We start from the raw sequence: 19,450 nt of genomic DNA, 5'->3' as shown, positions 1-19,450 counted from the left end.
TTCTAAGGACATATTCAATACAATTGCAATAATAAGTTATTACGCATATAGAATAAAATGCCTTTTATTATTGATTAATGAACATTATTACAAAGAGTCAATTCTACAATAATTGATTGGTTTAGGGCATCTACTCTAACCACAAGTGCCATCCCTATCGAGCAAAACAACAAACCACTACTCAAGAATATGATAGTGGGGTGCCAACCAGAGGTAGATCCACCATTGGAAGATCCTTCTCATTATCAAAGGCTGTGGGTCGACTTATCTATCTCCACATGACACGTCCGGACTTATTTTGGAGTGCACATTCTCAGCCAATTCAAGCACGAGCCAAAGCAATCACATGGATGCAACAATGAAAATGCTTAAGTATCGAAAGGTTATCCTGGCCTGGGACTTTTCTTACCCCGGGATAGCATCCAGACATCATAACATATTGTGACTGGGATCGGGCTATATGTCCAATGACAACGAAATCTATCATTGATTTTTGCATCAAACTTGGAGGAGCCCTTATATCCTAGAAAACAAAGAAACAATTAACATGGTCACTATCATCAGTGGAAGCTGAGTATAGAGTCTTGGCCAAAACTATATGTGAGCATCACCTGATTATTGGGCTATTAGGAGATCAGGAGATACAAGTAAGAACGTCGATTCGATTATTTTGTGACAACAAAGCTGCAAATGAAATTGCACCAAATCTGGTATTCATGAAAGGACGAAACACATAGAGATTGATAGCCATTTCATTAGAGGAAAAATCTAAGAAGGATTAATCAAGACCATGCACATTCGTACTATTGAACAACCAGCAGACATCTTCACAAAACCATTATGCAGCAGACAACACTCATATTTGCTTCACAAGCTTGTGGTCTATGACATATACAAACCACAAAGCTAGAGGGGGAGTGATGAAATATGGGATGTTGCTGGAATTATGACTTGATTACAAACAATCCTCTTACCAAATCAATGCCACAATCCTTGCAATCAATCACTCAGTCAATCACTCATGATTTCTGTAATTACATTATTATGTTACTATTTTTACAATTACATTTCTTATATAAATTCAGCATTGTACAAACATTGTAAACACAATTGAATACAATATACAGGAAAGTATTTCTTCATTTCTTTCTTCTCAGGCATACTTTTGCAGCATTGATCTACTTCTCTTGCCTTCTTCTTGAAACTCTGACACAACTCTGATGAAAGATCTGATATTGTGTCATCAAGATGAATAGCCTTTTTTGATTGACAAGGTTGGTCCTTGGCATAAGCAATAGTAATCTCTTGGATGAATGACAAATATTGATTATTTTTTTGCTGGCTCTGATGATTGATCATGACCACATCATCGGTTTAAAGACAATACCTCAAACTTAGTTGGAATATGACCACCTTTGGATAAGACCTCATGAGTCGGCAATGGATATTATGGTAGTTTCTGACCAAAAAAGGAAAATCAATAAGATTACATAGCTCATGGTATTAAATTATATTGCAATTAAACAATATACTTGCCTTGAATGGATGGGCACCCCACAAGAAAATCCATTTGCGAAAGTATCTAAGCCATAAGAATCTGTTGCCATCATCCCTAATCATGTTTAATAGTCCATGGAAACAAGACGTTCAGCATAACGAATGGAAAATCCACTAGCAAACTTTAAATTATCTACATCATTCTCCATTAAAAGATATTTTGCTTTAGAAACTTGATAATGTCCATGAAAACTAATAGCTAACAATTTTTTGTCTTCCAAAAGCAACTTTTGAGATTCTAAAACGATTGACACCACTAACTCCTTGACATGGAGGCCCCCCCACATATAAAATCAATATCACCCTACATAGACATTCAATAAAAATTGACATCATGCAATAAATGAATAAACAAATAATGAAAAGAATAACAAGTAGACAATGTAGCCACAAAAAAAATTATTTGGTGAGGATCTCAGATGAATTTGCAATATCTTTGGCTTAAACCCTTTTGTAACAAAATCTTTCAGCTTCTCCTCGCAATTGTTGATGCAAATATAAAGTGATAGAAACCACTTGTTATACAAGAAACAAGAAACAAGAAAGGAAAATGAAAGGAGAAAATGCATAAACAATAGAGTGCCTCAAGCCCTCAATAGGGCTAAGGTTGTCTTCACTAGAATCATATCCCTTCCAACGAACCTGAAATTCTCAGATATTAGATAAAAGGTAGTTATTGATTTTATCAAGATGTGAATGGTTTGCAAAATAATTTCTCATGGACATAAGTTTGTTCCCTGGTTCATTTCTTATTAGGAGCCATTGCCAACTATAATGGTAAAAACTTCTAGGCAGACCAATGGTAATTGCATTGATGTAATACTGGATCAAAAACAAACTTCCGAGATGCAGCTTAGGTAGAAAAACAGGGTAAAGAATAAGGGACTCGGAAATGAATAAATATTGGCAGTGGACAAATTTCTAATTTTAGTTCTAGCCTCTTACTTTTATAGACACTTTAAAATTAGATAAAATCACAATAAAGCAATGGTATAAATTTGTCAAACTATACAAGAAAACCTATGAAGAAAATGCAATGGCCAATCATACTAGAAGGTCAACATTTCAAGGAAAAAGTGAATAACATGTTGAACCAAATTTGCTCAATGATGACCTCATTCCATAAAAGAGCCAAACAACAAAGGAAAATAAGCAATCACACATGGCCAATCTTTTCCAAACTAAATATAGAAAACCTTAAAATATAATCCAATTTCTTCACTTTGTTAGGATCACCATAACAAACAGCTAATAACTTCTCCACTTCAAATTCTTTATTAAAAACATTGGAGGCCTTATTGTTTTCTTCATCATCTTCTTCTTATTAACTAACTGAGTTCAAACTCTTATCTGGCTCTTTATTTGAACCGAACACTGAGAACTACTAGCACTATTTTTTCCATTCCTTCAGTAAAGATAAAAAAAAAAAATGTCACTTCATTCCTACTTGCTCATTCAAACAATATATTTGATGAGATATCAAACTTAACAGAGCAAATCTTCAGCATATTGACAGATAAAAGTAATAATTTAAAAGGAAATTCCACCTGTGTCTCAAGATGGTTGCATTTCAAACTTTAAAATGCATCAGCATTTATGTCAACAATCCACCTCTACATTAAGCACAAAAAAAAAATCAGCGTACTCCCAGTCAATTAAAAAAGTAAATCTTTGATATTGACATAGTACAAATATTTTTTAACTAAAAGTTGATGGAAATACCATCAGATTTTGAAAACTTACCATTACTAGTTTTACACAAGACAATGATGCACCAATGCAGAGAGTAGTTGACATGGCAACATAGCCAGAATACAAGTCTAGCAAATGCATCTCATAATTCCTAGTGATGTTTGAGTCACTCTCACTTGAAATAATAGACGTGTCATTATCTCTTTTTTCATTTTTCTGGTTTAATAAAGCATACATCAATCAATGGAACAGAAAAATCAAATTCCATATAATAGAAGCAAAATAAATTACCATTGATTATGTTTGCAAAAGTCAAGTATGCAATGTGTATTTCATATCATAATATAAGTCACAAAGAGGAATTTTTTCCTCCTTTGTCTTTAAGTCCATCTGCATTATCAAGTGAACTAGTTATGACCCTTTATATTAATAAGAATGCATCAACTGAACCATAAAATGGAGGGAATAATTAAAGGCAAAACAGTGCAATACTGTTATATTTAAGGCAACTTGAACAATGTTTACTTTAGACACAATACAATTAATTAAGTGGATTGTCATTTTTACCATCTGATATAAACACTCCTTTTTGTCAACAAGATTTACATAGCACTTGATGACCTAGAAATGACCAAAAACTACAAGTTCAATACATAGCAGATCATAAAGATATGGGTGAAAAAACATGGAATAATCTGAATAATCTTACCATGTCATCAGCTCTATAAAACCATTGAGCTGTAAAGTATAGCTCCCCATCAGTAGCTTTAAACAACTCAATGATTCTAGCAAAATGCTTCCCATCTTCAGCCTGAAAATTTAGTGATTATCAATACATGAACTTGGAAACACTATCACTAAAAGAAAGATAAAAGAATTAAGAAGTGCCTTGACATAAGCTTTAGTGTAATGACACTTTGCCTGCAAAACTTCTTCCTCTTCGTTTGATCCACTATACCCAGAACATAGAAATCAACATGTGGAATATTCATATTTGTCAAACTTATAAGTTGTGTGTGCACAACAGTTATGTGTGCAAACTGGTTGTCAATCTTATGATTTGGCTTGTTTCCTTTGTCGTGTGTGTGCACATTAGTTCTGCATGCACACTGGTTGTCAAACTTGTGTCTTGGCTTGTTTCGTTTCGAGTGTGTGTACACAACAATTTGTGTTTACACTCTCGCTTTAGATATTTGCAACCTAGCACAAGTTGCATGTCTGATAAAGTGAAAAAGATATTGGTTATCTTTGTCTCTTACTTTTTAGGACCTTTTACATGTATCATAATATCCTTAAGTGGTTCTAGGGAATAAAGTTTCTTTTCCCAATTTATTTTGTGGTCCAAACCAAAAGAATGAATATTTTCCTTATTTGGACAAACATGGGTTAACCCTTTGTTGGCTAACGTGACAGTAATGTGTTGAGCAAGAAACCCTACATTATATATCATCTTATCTTGCGTCTTTGAATATAACCTTTTGATCTTTTATTTCTTTGTACTCTGAAATTTCTTAGAGTATTATATCTCTTAAGGTTCATAGGTTCATTTTCGTTTTGTGCCAAAACTTCACCATATCATACTTTGATTTGATGGCTTTTGGAATGTGGTTCCTTTTCTGATGTTGGTGTGTGGCATTAGCTCTTGAAGCTTGGTGGTTCACAAGTTGTTCTCGGGTGTGTTCTCGGCATGAAGAAGATCCTTGGAGCAACTAAACGTAAGAGATTCAGAGGGTGGTGTTAAGTGTAACTAGAACAAAGAGTTCTTTTTGCTGTAACTTTAATCAACTCTAAGTGATATCTTGTAATGTTTGTTAACTTAGTGGATTAGCTTCAATCTAGACAAGGTCTCATGGATGTAGGCTAAAAGTGGATTTTAGCCGAACCATGTATATAGTTGTGTTCTTTATTTTCCACACTTATATTTGATGTGGTTAAATTGGAAATCTCTTAATCAAGTTAGTAATATTTCCACTTCACTTAAAATGGGTAACCATACCCTAAAGTGAGTTAACTAACAACTCTACTCCCAACACACCACAACAATATTATCAATTGATTCATCAATAAAAATGGTAAGAAGCCTTATTGAGGTGTATTTCGAAGTGCTTTTCTAAAAGCAAAAAAATAAAATAAAATAAAATAAAATAAAATTTAAGAGATTAAAAAACACTTTAAAAAATATACTTATCATCTCTTCTTTGAAAAAGTTTTAACCATTTTTCAACTTAGAAAATACTTTCTAGATGAATATCAATCAAATACTCATCTAGAAGCAAAAGGTGACTTTTTAAGAAAAGATTTAGTTTTAAATTGCGTTTCATTTTCTTTTACCAAAATCACTTTTTGAATATATTTGGAATTGTTTTAGAAAACGTCAATTTTTTTTCTAATGAACTACAAAATACTTTAAAATAATACATTTTTATCCATGAACAATTGAACGCTACAAAATAATAACTATGATAATAATAATCAAAGAAAAACTCTTCTAAGAAAAAGATCTACTGATTAGGAGCAGTCACTGCCAGTGCTCCATTTTTCTTCTAGAAAAAACCAAAAAATCAAAAACTCCAAAGCAAAAACATTTCCAAAAAAAAAAAAAAAAAAAATCAGTTTAACCTTGGAGGAGCATTTGTTGGTGTATCTCATCGGCTATTCTTTTGAGCCTCAGAAGCCAGAATGGGTGGACCTACGAAGGAGAATTCGGAGTCGAGGTTGTTCTTTCTAGTCTTCTTTAATTCTTTGTTCAACAACTCGACCCAATAGTCGTCTTGCTGCTTTGTTTTTTCGACATATGTGAAGCATTGCAAACTGGATCTTCATCCTACTCCACGGGCTTCTCTCGGGTCGACCCATTTTTGTTGACCTTTTAAGAGAGACGAAAAGGAAAGGGAAGAGAATGGAAAGATTTTTTCGGGGTTTATAAAAAGGGAATGTTTTCGAATATTAAAAAATAAATTTCCAATATGTGCGGGAAAGTTTTGCGGAACGTTATGAAAACTTTAGGGACTCAATGATAATTTGATCAGATAAAAATTTTAAACATGAGAATAAATAGTTGACCCCCATATATTTTGCAAGGGAAAATAATATAGTTACCGAAGGATGCGCACTGAATGACGTGACACAATCATGACCATCGATTAATTATGAATTAATATTAATCAACGGTCAAGATTGCTCCACGTCATTCGGTGCACAAATTCGATGTGCATCCTTCGGTAATTGTAGCATTACTCTTTTGCAAAACTAGGAGTCACCCGCTACTTTGGGATCCTAACTTAATTCTCTTTCTGTTGGAAGTAACATTTTACTCTTCTGAATCTAAAAAAGTTTAGTAACTCAACATTATCCCAAAATTTATCAAATCTTCACTTATCGAACACTATCATAAATTACGATTACAAACAACCTTAAACCACCACTACAAATAACCAGGGGTAGAGGGAGGGGGGGTCAAGGAAGGTCAGTTGACCCTCCTTGACTTTTAAAAATTTTTGCTATGTTTTTACAAATTTACACCTATATAAAATTAAAATACCAAAAAGTTGCATTATATATTTATACCCAATAAATTACACTTTTTTGTTTTCGGGGCTGTGAAACTAAAAGTAAACCTTTCGTTCTCCTTCCTTCAGACGTCTTCTTCCTCTTCAATAACCTATAAAGTCAATTCTTTTCCTTTAAGGCTTTATCCACACAAGTGTAATTTTCTCCTCTTATCAAGCCAACAAGTCCCTTTTTTCTTCAATTTTTCAGGTAATACATTTTATGTTTGTATTATTTTATTTTAAAAGTTTAAGATTAAATATTAGATTAGGATTTAGGAAGATGAAATTGTCATTGGGACCACAAATTGCATCCATTTTTTATTTATTTGTAATGATATATTGAAGTTAGAGGAAGTAAGAAGATAGTTTTTAAACTTATTTTGGAATTGATAATCCATGGATTATACAGTTTTCATTAGACTTTTTAGTCAGATTTTAGGTACTTTCTAGTGCATTTTGACTTGAATTGTTGCTTAATTCTTTACATTTCGTGTTTCAGGTTAAAATGGACATTTTGAGCAAATAAGGACAAAATTGAAAATTTTTGACTCAAAAGTTAGCGGATCTCAGAAGTTAGGAGAGTTCTGAAGCAGGATAAAGCACGATGAGGCTTGTTCCAAAGGAAGAGCACCAAGAATCGAAGAATCAAATGAAGATGCAAGCAAAGTGGCAATTATGTAATTTCATAACTTTTCAAGAAGCTTGCGGCGAAGTGAGCCAGTCACGCACCAGATCTGTTTGGTTCTTCACCGCGGTGAAATTTCTTCTTCGTCGCAGCGACGGTCGTAAATTCCAGTTTTGTGAAACTCACAGTTTTACTTTGTGCGTGTTTTTCTTAGGATTTTGGGCGAGGTATAAAAGAAACACTTAGCCTTTTTGTCCAGGGGTGGAGGAAGTAGGTTTAGTAGCTTTTACATTTTCTTTGATTAAGCTTTGAGAGATTTAGCAATTAGAAGGGTGAAGATTCGATTTTGAACCAAGAGATTCATCATTTGGGGAGATTTCTTGTCCTTTCTCTTACTTTTCATTATGTTGAACTTGAATATTATCGTTTTTCTTATTTGTAGTGTTGATTTAGCTATGAACTAACCCATTTTGGGTTAGGGTTTTGATTGTAATTCAGATTTTAATGGTTAAGTGATTCTCGCCTTAAAAACTGTCTAGCAGTACTTGGCAACCTCTGGTATAACAACACCACGTACACCTTAAAAGGAAAAAAAATAAAAAATTAGTTTGATTGTTTTTGCCGATGATGAATTGTATAAATCAATGAATTGTATAAATCAATGATGAGAATTGGGTTGTTGCAATTTTATTGTTGAGAAATATTAAGCATTGCTTTAAAATTTTTAGTGTATTGACTGGATTTTTATTGAGGTTTGTTGAGTGGTTCAGCCACAGTTTTCATTTATTTCGGCATGCTTAGATTCATTTTATGTGGTTAGGTGAAGTCTTGATAATGTTGGTGGACTCTAGAACCTAGTAGAGAAGTGCTTGAGGCGAAATTCTAGGATTAGACATGGTTGAGAAGTTGATTTAGGCATTTTTCGAAACGTTTGAGCCTTTCTAGCCGACCCATGAATGAAATTGTCCCTAGTCACCCATTTGAGCTGTATGAATTTTATTGCTTTATTTTTCTTGGAAAACAACAAAATTGTCCAATCCTTATACCCTAAACACTTTATCGTACCCTTAGGAGAATTCGGTCCTAATGCAAAACAAAGAACAGGAAGAGTTGTACGAATAGGCCAAAAGAATAGTTTGGGGGTTGGGAGAAAAGAAATAATAACAAAAGAGGTAGTCACCTCCATTCAATGGAATTGTTTTATGATTAAAAAAAAAAAAAAAAAAAAAACGAATTCTGCCTAGTTTAAGGGTATACCGGCTGGAAATCAGAACCCGCCTTAAAAACTGCCTAGCAGCACTTGGCAACCTCTGGTATAACAACGCCACGTACACCTTAAACGAATTTCCCCCGCATTTATGGTATCCAAAATAAGAAAGATACACGTTGAGGGTTGTGAATTAGTGGACATATCGATTGGTGGTTGAGAAGAAGTGGAGTTCGATGTGATTTTAGTTTTGCATTAGGAAAACCGAGTTTTCTTACTTTGTTATTCCTATCCTTTTTCTTGGAACCCACTACCCGAGCCTAACGTTATAAGCTTTTAAAGACCTTTTGATTCTTATCTTTGTCTAGTCCTCATTAGTGGATAATAGTTCAATATTTAGGCTTATGGAGTCTGCCACCATTTGATAAACTTTACATTTTTGCATAAAATAATCCGGGAAGTTGGAATGTGGATTGAAGTGGGGATCGCCTACTCGGTGGACCGATTGAGGAAGCCAGTCGATAATGCTTATAACTTCTTGAGTGTTGAACTTCCGAATAATATTTTTCAACAACTTTGAGACTTGTGCAATTTCTAGGCAATTCATTGTAGAGTTGAGTCTTGTTGGTTTGTTCATTTTCCAGTTTTGTTGTGTGTTTGTGTTTTTTTCATTGTTTGTTGTCTTTGTTCCATTAGTTTTGTACCATATGCTCGAGACGAGATATCTTTAGTTTGGAGGTATTTGATAATCCGTGGATTATACAGTTTTATTAGACTTTTTAGTCGGATTTCAGGTACTTTCTAGTGCATTTTGACCGAATTGTCGCTAATTCTTTACATTTCATGTTCAGGTAAAATGGCATTTTGAGCAAATAAGGACAATTGGAAATTTTTGACTCAGAAGTTAGCGGATCTCAGAAGTTAGGAGAGTTCTGAATCAGGATAAAATACGATGAGGCTTGTTCCAAAGGGAGGCATCGAGAATCGAAGAATCAAGCGAAGATGCAAGCAGAGTGGCAGTTCTATAATTTCAGAACTTTTTAAGAAGCTTCGCGCGGCGAAGTGAACCAGTCACCACAGATCTGTTTGGTTCTTGCCGGGCGAAATTTCTTCTTCGCCAGGTGACGGTTGTAAATTCATTTTGTGAAACACACAGTTTACTTTGTGCGTGTTTTTCTTAGGATTTTGGGTGAGGTAGAAAAGAAACACTTAGCCTTTTTGTCCAGGGTGGAGGAAGTAGGTTTAGTAGCTTTTACATTTTCTTTGATTAAGCTTCGAGAGATTTAGCAATTAGAAGTGGAAGATTCGATTTTGAACCAAGGGATTCATCATTTGGGGAGATTTCTTGTCTTTCTCTTACTTTTCATTATGTTGAACTTGAAATATATCGTTTTTCTTTTTATAGTGTTGATTTAGCTATGAACTAACCATTTTGGGTTAGGGTTTTTATTGTAATTCGGATTTTAATGGGTTAAGTGATTGATTGTTTTATGTTCATATAACTATGCTTTGTATATGTGTTTGCTCTGAGTTTTAATGCTTATGTGATGAACATGATGAGATTGAGAAATGAATCATGTTAGGCTTCTGGGTAATCACCATTATAGTATTGGATGCAGAGATAGATAATGATTAATGAAATTATTGAGGATTCTTATGCTTAATGAGTTTGGAATTGTAACTTTCAATGTTGGGTGCGGAAAGTTAATAAGGAAGAATAGGAAAACATAGCCTGAGAAGGTATGTTTACACCTTAGTGAGTTCGATTTACAACCAATGCACATGAACGTGAATGTAGTTAATTTTTAGGTAACCCAAAAGTCTAATGGAACAACCCTACCCTTTTATGAATTGATTTTATCATGTTTTTTCATCTCGCATTTCATAGTTAAATTTTAGTCGGTAATTTCAAATTTTGTTTCTTTAATTAAATTGCTCCATTAATCCAAAGAAGTCAATTGCTCTAACTTGAGAACAGTAGGATACTTCGTGCTTAGCTAGCAGTCCTCGTGGGAACGATACTCACTCATCACTTTATTACTTAGACGATTAGTATGCTTGCTACATATTGATGTTGTAGGAAACCACGCATCAGGAGTTGGCTTAGGACCACATTTTACCCATTCCATATTGCCCTTTTTGTTTTTTTATATGGAGAATATGAGTTCTTGGGACCACATTGTTTTACTAATTTTATCTTTGTTATATAAAAGTGTTTGATTCAAATGAATTTTGGAGTTGGCTTGGGACCACATTGTTTTACATATTAGCTGATTGGTGTTTTTTTTAATTTGGAGAAGATGGGTTCTTGGGACCATATTGTTTTACCCATTTTTATCTTTGTATTATAAAAGTGTTTGATTCAAATGGATTTTGGAGATGGCCAATGGCAATTTTGTGTTGTTTTTTTATGGAGAAGATGGGTTCTTCATCTTGGGACCACTTATTTTACCATTTTTATATTTGTTATAAGTGTTTGATTCAAATGGGAGTTAATTTTAATTGTTTACAAAGTGTTATGAAAAAGTGGATTTAATTGTACAAGTGTTTGGTATTTGAATAGATTTTTACACATATCAATTGAATTTTAGCCAATGTATAATGTAAGATAATTTAAAAAAATATTGCATTAAGATCTATTTCAATTCAATTTCTATTACTTTATTTAATTTCTGTTAAAGTACTTAAATTAGGAAAAGAAGAGAGATATACTTGTGAGTTGTGATGTGTATGTATGTGTAGAATACTTTAACTTATAGCTTTATAAATTTTGTAGTGTTGTAATTCACTTATCTTAATAATATTATTTTATACATAGATATTGTTATTATTTTGGTTACTGAGACATAAGCTTATTTTGGTGCATTTTTCTCTATCAAGTAATATATATTATTGTTTGAAATAGTATCGAGAGATATTTCAAAAGAAAGTCAACAATGATCTCATCATTGAACAAGAGAAAATATAGGTGATTCAAGTAAAATGTGGATGCTGATTTGCGAGATCTTCCGATGGATCCAGGCTTAGACCCCATTCAGATTATGATCCAATATTCAAGACAAATTCGAAGAATATATTTGGAAAGGGGTCCTTGTCAACCTAAGGGCCATGAGTTTCCTTCTAGGATTTTGGTGGATTTTCAAGACGTTGTTGTGTTCTTGGTTTAGTGAATTGAACAATGGTTGGAATATAGTATAGCCAAGATGCTGTGTTTTGTCTTTATTGCTATATTTTAAGCCAGATGGTGATAACGGGGGTGGTGATCGCCTTGTTGGTCAACGGTTTTCAAATTGGAAAAATTGAATATTCATGTTTGAGATTCTAATAGTGCTCATAACTAAGCTCGAAGAATGTGTGAAACATTATTGAATCAAGACCAACATATTTAGACATTTTTTGGTCGACATTCTTCTGAAGCATGAACAGAGTATCGAACTCGTTAATGCTACAGTTGACCGTATTCGTTTCTTCTAGGCAAGGACTTGCATTTCGTGGTCATGGTGAATCCTTGTTCAAGCAACCAAGGAAATTTTCTCGAGTTCTACAATTTCCTACCAATCATAATGAAGATTACAATGCTGTTGCTTTCAAGAATGCTCCTAATATCTCAAATTGACATCACTTGAGATTCAAAAGACATTGTAAGTGCTGCTTCAAATGAAACCATAAGTGCTATCATTAGAGATTTAGGAGATTCATTATTCACTATAATGATTGATGAAATATCGTGATATCTCTAGGAAGGAACAAATGGTATTGTCTTACTGTATGTTAACAAGAATGGACTTGTGGGAGCGTTTTCTAGGTGTTGAACAGTTACTAGTACCACAACTCTCTCACTCAAGGCAACACTAGATAATTTCTTTTCAAGGCATGAGTTGAGTTTTCTAGACGCTCGAGGACAAGGTTATGATAGAGCTAGTAATATGCAAGGAGAATTTAATGGTTTGAAGACATTGGTTTGAAAGAAATAGATGTGCTTATTATATTCATTGTTTTGCCCATCAACTCCAGTTGGCTCTTGTGGCTTTGGCAAAGAACCATGATGATGTTAATAATCTTTTAATATTGTGGTGATTGTGGTTAATATTGTCGTGTGCTTCGTCAAAGCGTTGCGATCTTCTTAGAGATAAGCAAGCTTGTAAAGTTATTGAAGCTCTTTCTAATGGTGAACTTTCAAGTGGAAAAAGTCTCAATCAAGAGACTAATCTGCAATGTGCCAGTGATACGCGTTGGGGCTCGCATTATGGTACGTTAATGAGCATAATCTTGATGTTTTCATCCATATCGATGTTCTTGAAATTGTTGCAAAAGATAGGTCAAACTCTGAGCAAAGATTTCATGCAAAAAAAAAAAAAAAATTTAAATTGATGCTATCATTTGATTTGTGTTTAGTCTATTTTTGATGAAAGATATACTTGGCTTTACAAATGAACTTTCTCAGCACTACAAAGAAAAGATCAAGATATTGTAAATGCTATGAATTTGGTTGAAGCATGTAAGCAAGCTTTACAATTGATGGGATAATGGGAGAGACACTTTATTAAGCAAAGTTATTCTTTTTGTGCCAATCATGACATGATGTTCCCAAATGGATGACAAGTTTTTTTATTCAAGGGCGATCACAACATAAGGCTCAAAGTATCACAAATGTGCATCATTACTGCATTGAATTATTTTATAATGTCTTAGATATGCAGCTTCAAGAGTTGAATAATCGTTCAATGAGGTAAACACTGAATTGCTTATTGTTTGGATGTTTATGTCCAAATGAATCATTGTTACTTTTGATAAACAGAAATTGATACGTGATGGAATGCAAAATGTCATATTTATCCTCCTTAATGTCTAGTCTTTTATACTTATTTGTTGCCTAAATGTACTCATTATTATTCTATTTTGATTTAGGAGGCAAAGGGGGCGTTAAATGCAAAACGGCACTAATTAGGTGAATTCGGACAGTTTTGACATTGCTTTGTAATCTAGGCATAACTCTCTCATCCAAGCTCCGATTGTGATGATCAAAATGTTATGGAACCATAACAAGAGATCTATAACTTTCATGTTTTGAGTTTGGAGAGATACTCGCTGCATCAAGGTTGTAATCGGGCTTGAAATTGACGACCTGCACTGTTGACATTCTGGAACATTCTGCCTTGTCATGCAATTCAAATAGGCAGATAATTACAGGAAGTTATGAAGACCTATTGCATGCAAATTACAGCTGCAAAAACTACTCCCATTTTATTTTAGGACTATTTTATTTTCAATTAATTAGAATCAGATTAGGATAAATGTATTTTAGGATATTAGAATATTTTGAGGAGATTTAGTAGAATTCAAATTCAATTTGAATTGGATATCTTTAAGAGGAGAGAGAGATCAGATTGGAGAAGAACACACACGCCTCTCTTCTCTCTCTTCTGGAATTCGTTTTTTCTGAGTTTTTCATGGCATGAGAGGCTAATTTTCATAACTTGGTCGAAGGAAACGGAGACCTCGGAATCAATAAAACTGTGAGATCTATCTATTTTTAGTGTTCAATTTATGTTTTGAGTATTGGATGTTCTTCTATGCATATTGTCATGATTGTTGTGTTTAATTACTAGGAGGCCTACTAGTTTATTATTTGTTGCAATCTACTGCTAAGTTAGATATCAAATTCGTAATTGTTTGATCCCTTTAACTTGTGAAGCAATTAGGGTTTAAGAATTTGCTGCGTCAGGAATTATTAAGTCTTAAGAAGAACGTTCAACTAAATTAAATACAACCTCTTGAGTTTGTGTTGTTTAGCTTCATCGATCTCTCTAGTTCTTAAGGCTGCCACTAGATTAAATCTTTATCGCTTGTCTAGGGTTGTTTAGTAGTAAGATTAAACAGATCGCTTGTTTCTTAATTAATTACAACTAGGGAGAGATAGGAAAATAGTTCCAACGGTGAATACTCAAAGTATGAATTGATTTATTTTTGTATCGATGATCAATTGTAAGATTCCGATGGTGGATGTTGACTTAGACCAATGTTTGTTATTTTGATTGATTATTTAATTTGAATTGTTGGTCACCTGAAATTGTTTATGTTTTACTCAAAACCCCCCAACCTTGTTCACGTAACATTAAATTCGACTAGACACTCTCCGTGGGAATGATCCTGACTCACACTACTACATGTGTTTTTAGGTTTTAATCTTGGGTGCCTACGACAGCACACCAATACGCCTTGCCAAACTTTATCCTGATGATTTTTCTGACTTAGAACTCATGGCACTTGATTCTCAACTTGATGTATACATTTTGGATATGCACTCTAATGTCAAATTTATGGGATTGAAAGGGATTGGAGCTCTGGCAAAAATGATGGTTGAAACTAAGAAGGATAGAGTGTTTCCATTAGTTTATTTGTTGATGAAATTAGCATTGATTCTACCCGTTGCCACTGCTAGTGTAGAAAGAGTATTTTCAACAATGAATTTTGTGAAGAATCGTTTGCGAAATAGAATGAGTGACCAATGGTTGAATGATAGCTTAGTTGTGTGTATAGAGAAAGATGTATTTGATAGTATTGATAATGAAGTCATTATACAGTACTTTCAAAAGATGAAATCTCGTTGAGGACAATTATAAATGTACTAGTTAATGAGAATTTTATAAATACAAAATTTATGCTCATGTTAATTTAAAATTGTATTGTTCTTTTAACTTTGACCCCCCTATACATTATTTCTGGCTACGCCCCTACAAATAACTATTGCAAAACCCAAAAAAAAAAATTGAACAAACAAAGATTCAAATTTAATAAAGGAAAACCAAAGTCATTAAGTCTTTTTTCTAGGAAACATTGTTAGGGTGGCAGTAAGGAAGTGGGATATTTTGGGGCGAGGGTGAGGGTTGAGGTTGCGGTAAATGTTATGAAGGCATCATGATGCTACTGAAGGGCAAATCTAGCCTCTCGACACATTTAGAATAGGCCTGCAAACAAACCGAACAAGAACGAACACCCCCGTTCGAAACTTGTTCGATAAGCACAAAGGGGTGTTCGAAATCTGTTCAAACTCAAACGAAACGGAATGGTTGTTCGAGTTCGTTCGATTAACCAAACGAGCAGTTTGTTATCGTTCGATTAACTTATTCGAATAATAAGTAAATATCTGTTCGAATAACTCTTTCAAATAACTTAGGGTTGTTCGAGTTCGTTCGATTAACCAAATTAGGGCTGTGACTAAATTGGATTTGAATTTTGGGCCGAGTAGGGGAAAATGTGGAATTGGGTTTGGATTTTTGTTTTTAAATTTGGGCTGGGATATATATATATATATATATATATAGTTTTGTGTATATACAAAATTATTATCATACATATATTTATCATAGATTAAATATGTTTAATATGTTATTATATTATCAAAATTATAGGTTATCATATATATATTATCATTACATAAATTATCATAAATATTTTAAATGTCTATATATATATTTTGTATCAACACCCATAAATTCATAGTGGTATGAGGGTTTATTGTAATATATGATCAAATACATATGTGTGATTAATTTGTTATATACATATGATCAAATATATATATATATATATATTTTATTGTAATATATGATCAAATACATATGTGTGATTAATTTGTTATATACATATGATCAAATATATATATATATATATANAAAAAAAAAAAAAAAAAAAAAAAAAAAAAAAAAAAAGAACTTACATAAATGAAATCAAGAAATAGAAATAGAATAGACCGACATTGTTTGATTATTAGAAAAATAATTTGAAACCCTAGAAGTTGTAACTTAATAATATCAACAAAAATGGATGCAATTTGTATTAGATAAAGGCAAACTAGATTCATATACATATAATCAATTAACTATATAACGTCATTGTTTGCCCTCCTTGAAGGAATAAACTAGACTTACAACTCTTCAAGTTGAACCCATACTAAATGGTTGTTAACACTAAAACAATTGATGCACGTCTAAACTAAATTTGAAAATCATCAAAACTTTACATCAAATGAAAATGAAAAGCTACACTGCTGATAATTAAGAGGGTTTATACAGCAGGTATGTGTTTAATTAAGTATTTATTTTTCAAATGATCAAGCACAAATGAGGACGAACGTGGGCACTATAACCATTTTTTTTTTTTTTTTCCTAGGACAACGTGGTTAGCATACTCCTGAATGATCAATTTGACCAATATCATTTGCATGTGCGTCTCCCTTATTCGACTTTCCATTGAAATCCTTATTTGTTGCAGAAACAGCTCGAGCTAAAGCGATGTTGACCGATGGTTCAGTTTGGTTGAAGAAGCAAAGATTGGTTTCTTCGAGGGTTTCTTCAATATATTGCTTGCAAGGCAGCGAAGACAATCAAATATTGCTATTAAATTGTCTCTTCGATGTCAAATCTAAAACCTAGAGGTATGTTGATTCCTTCCATTGGCTTTTACTCATGTTCTACATTAATGGATATTGTGATTTAACGCAGTATTTAGTTCATGAAGTTACTTAGGAATCTTTGTTCCAATGTTGGGTTACTAAATTGGTCAAGTAGTGTGGATTCTTTAGGGATTAATCCTTATTCCTTCAAATTATGAGAACGATTGCGATTCCTCTTTAACTTAAGATTTGTTTGGTATGACTTATTCAAGTAAAATTTATAGAAGAAAAATTGTGAAAATATAGATTTTATGTAAAATTTATTAGTTGTTTGGTTAGGAAAATGTAAACGAACTCTACTATTAATTTATCAAGAAAAGACTATATAATATAACAATAGAGCAAGTCAGATTTACAAAATGGAATATGAATCTTTTTTAAATTTCACTCTTTCGAAAAGCTCAAAAAGAACTTATTGAAGAATATCATATTTTGAAATCCTCTAAACACTTTAAGAATACAACCAAACAACCCAAATAAGTTCTTTTAGGTCTTAACTATATCCAATCAAACAGACTCTTAATATTGTCGATCTACCTAATTGTATAAAATTGGTTAGAGTAGGATGCAGCATTAGTCGCATGAGGCAAGTATTGCACGACAATTGCCAAATCAACTCCTTCAACTTAAGGGTTCAAATACCTTTATTATACAAAACTCTATTCCTAGCAATCTTAGCTGAATGCAACATGGCGCTGTCGACAAGCTGAGATCCCGACCATCAATGTTTGATTTTATTTTATTTTTGTTTAGTTTCATTTTTTATATTTGAATTTCTTAATTTGGAAACTTTTTATTTTTGGAAATTATATATATAAGAAGTCTAATTAGCCTTACACAAGTTGATCGCAAAAACTAACGATCAAGGGTATGATTGGTACTTTATATACATGTAGGGTTCTGAGTTATAGGGGTATATTAAATATTAGTCTTTACATTAAAATGTCAAGGTTCATATTATAATTTATATATTCTAACACAGGGAAAGGGTCCAAGAATAGCAAAAAGTGGGCTCGGGCCTGAAATTGTATAGGTCCAGGTTATTATTAAGACACCACGGGCTCTTATAGTTACAGAGTAAAAAGTAAAACATTCCCAGGTTATTATTAAGACACCACTGTGTCACGCACTTAACTTCTTTGCTATGTCCGTGCGGCCTTAACACTTCAGGAATGTGTTAAGCAACCTAACACTCACACAAACTCAAAGACTAACAGTATGCAAATGAGAGAGATAAGTGGAGAGAAAATATAAACTCTGTATTGAAGGATTACAACTTATGAACTTTACAAAGGGGGGGTGGCCTATTTATAGGCTAAACCTCCTCAAAGAATATGACTAGATACATTGTATACTTAATCCTTAAGTAAACACTAGGTGGCAACTTTGGGAAAGGATAATGCTTATCCTTTAAGTTCCTTTGCCACCAAGTTTACTTAGCTACGAAGTATACTTAGCCACTAAGCAATGTGCAGCACACTTGAGTCACCAAGCAAGCTGGTCATGACATTCTCCCGCACCTAATGCTGCAATGCCCTCGTCACATTATCCTTATAGCGCAGGATTAAGTCTTGGAATTGCCATAATGAGTCTTCGGTTTCCCAACTGGCTCCTACATCGGGAAGTCCCTTCCATTTGATGAAGTATTCCCAGTAATTTGGCACACCACGTCGGAAAATGACTCTATTAGCAAGTATTTCTTCAACCTCCTTGTCAAATGATATTACAACGGTTGTTGGTGCTCGTTTAGAGACTCTTCGGGATGGCTCCTCTAGGTCTTCATGAAATGGCTTTAGCAAGCTTACATAAAAGACCGGGTGTATCTTCAGTTTCGGAGGGAGTTGGAGTCGATACGAAACTTTGTCGATGTGTTGTATCACTTGAAAGGGCCCTTCATATTTGCGTACTAGGCTTTTGTGCACCTTTCTTAGAGTCTTGAATTATTGTGGCAGTAGTTTTACAAGGACAAGATCACCTTCTTGGAACTCAACGTGCCTCATTTTCTTGTCTGCCCACTTTTTCATTCTCTTTGCTACCTTATGTAGAGCGGCACCAGCAAGTTCAGTTTGTTCGTGCCATGACTTGGCTAACTTGAAGGCTGTGGGGCTTTTCCCATCATAGCAGGTGGCTAGGGAAAGAGGTGTGTTTGGTTGTCGTCCCATGATGATCTCAAAAGGACTCTTGTTGGTTGCCTCGCTTCGCTGCAAGTTGAATGAGAATTGGGCTATGTCAAGGAGCTTTGCCCAATCCCGTTGGCTAGCACTCACATAGTGTCACAAATATAGCTCTAACAGTGCATTGACGCACTTGGTTTGCCCATCAATTTGGGAATGAAAGCTGGTTGAGAAGTCTAGGTTTGATCC

The 19,450-nt window shown here is 33.7% G+C and overlaps 1 pseudogene; it reads right to left on the bottom strand.

Moving 5' to 3' along the window:
- Positions 1–322: 322 nt before the first annotated feature.
- On the bottom strand, positions 323–19,249 carry LOC116106729 (annotated as a pseudogene).
- Positions 19,250–19,450: the final 201 nt, after the last annotated feature.

Source organism: Pistacia vera, unplaced genomic scaffold (assembly GCF_008641045.1).
Source record: "Pistacia vera cultivar Batoury unplaced genomic scaffold, PisVer_v2 Contig521, whole genome shotgun sequence".
Lineage (NCBI taxonomy): Eukaryota > Viridiplantae > Streptophyta > Magnoliopsida > Sapindales > Anacardiaceae > Pistacia > Pistacia vera.
The sequence above is the reverse complement of the archived record's forward strand: the minus strand, read 5'-3'. Positions and strand labels throughout refer to the sequence as shown.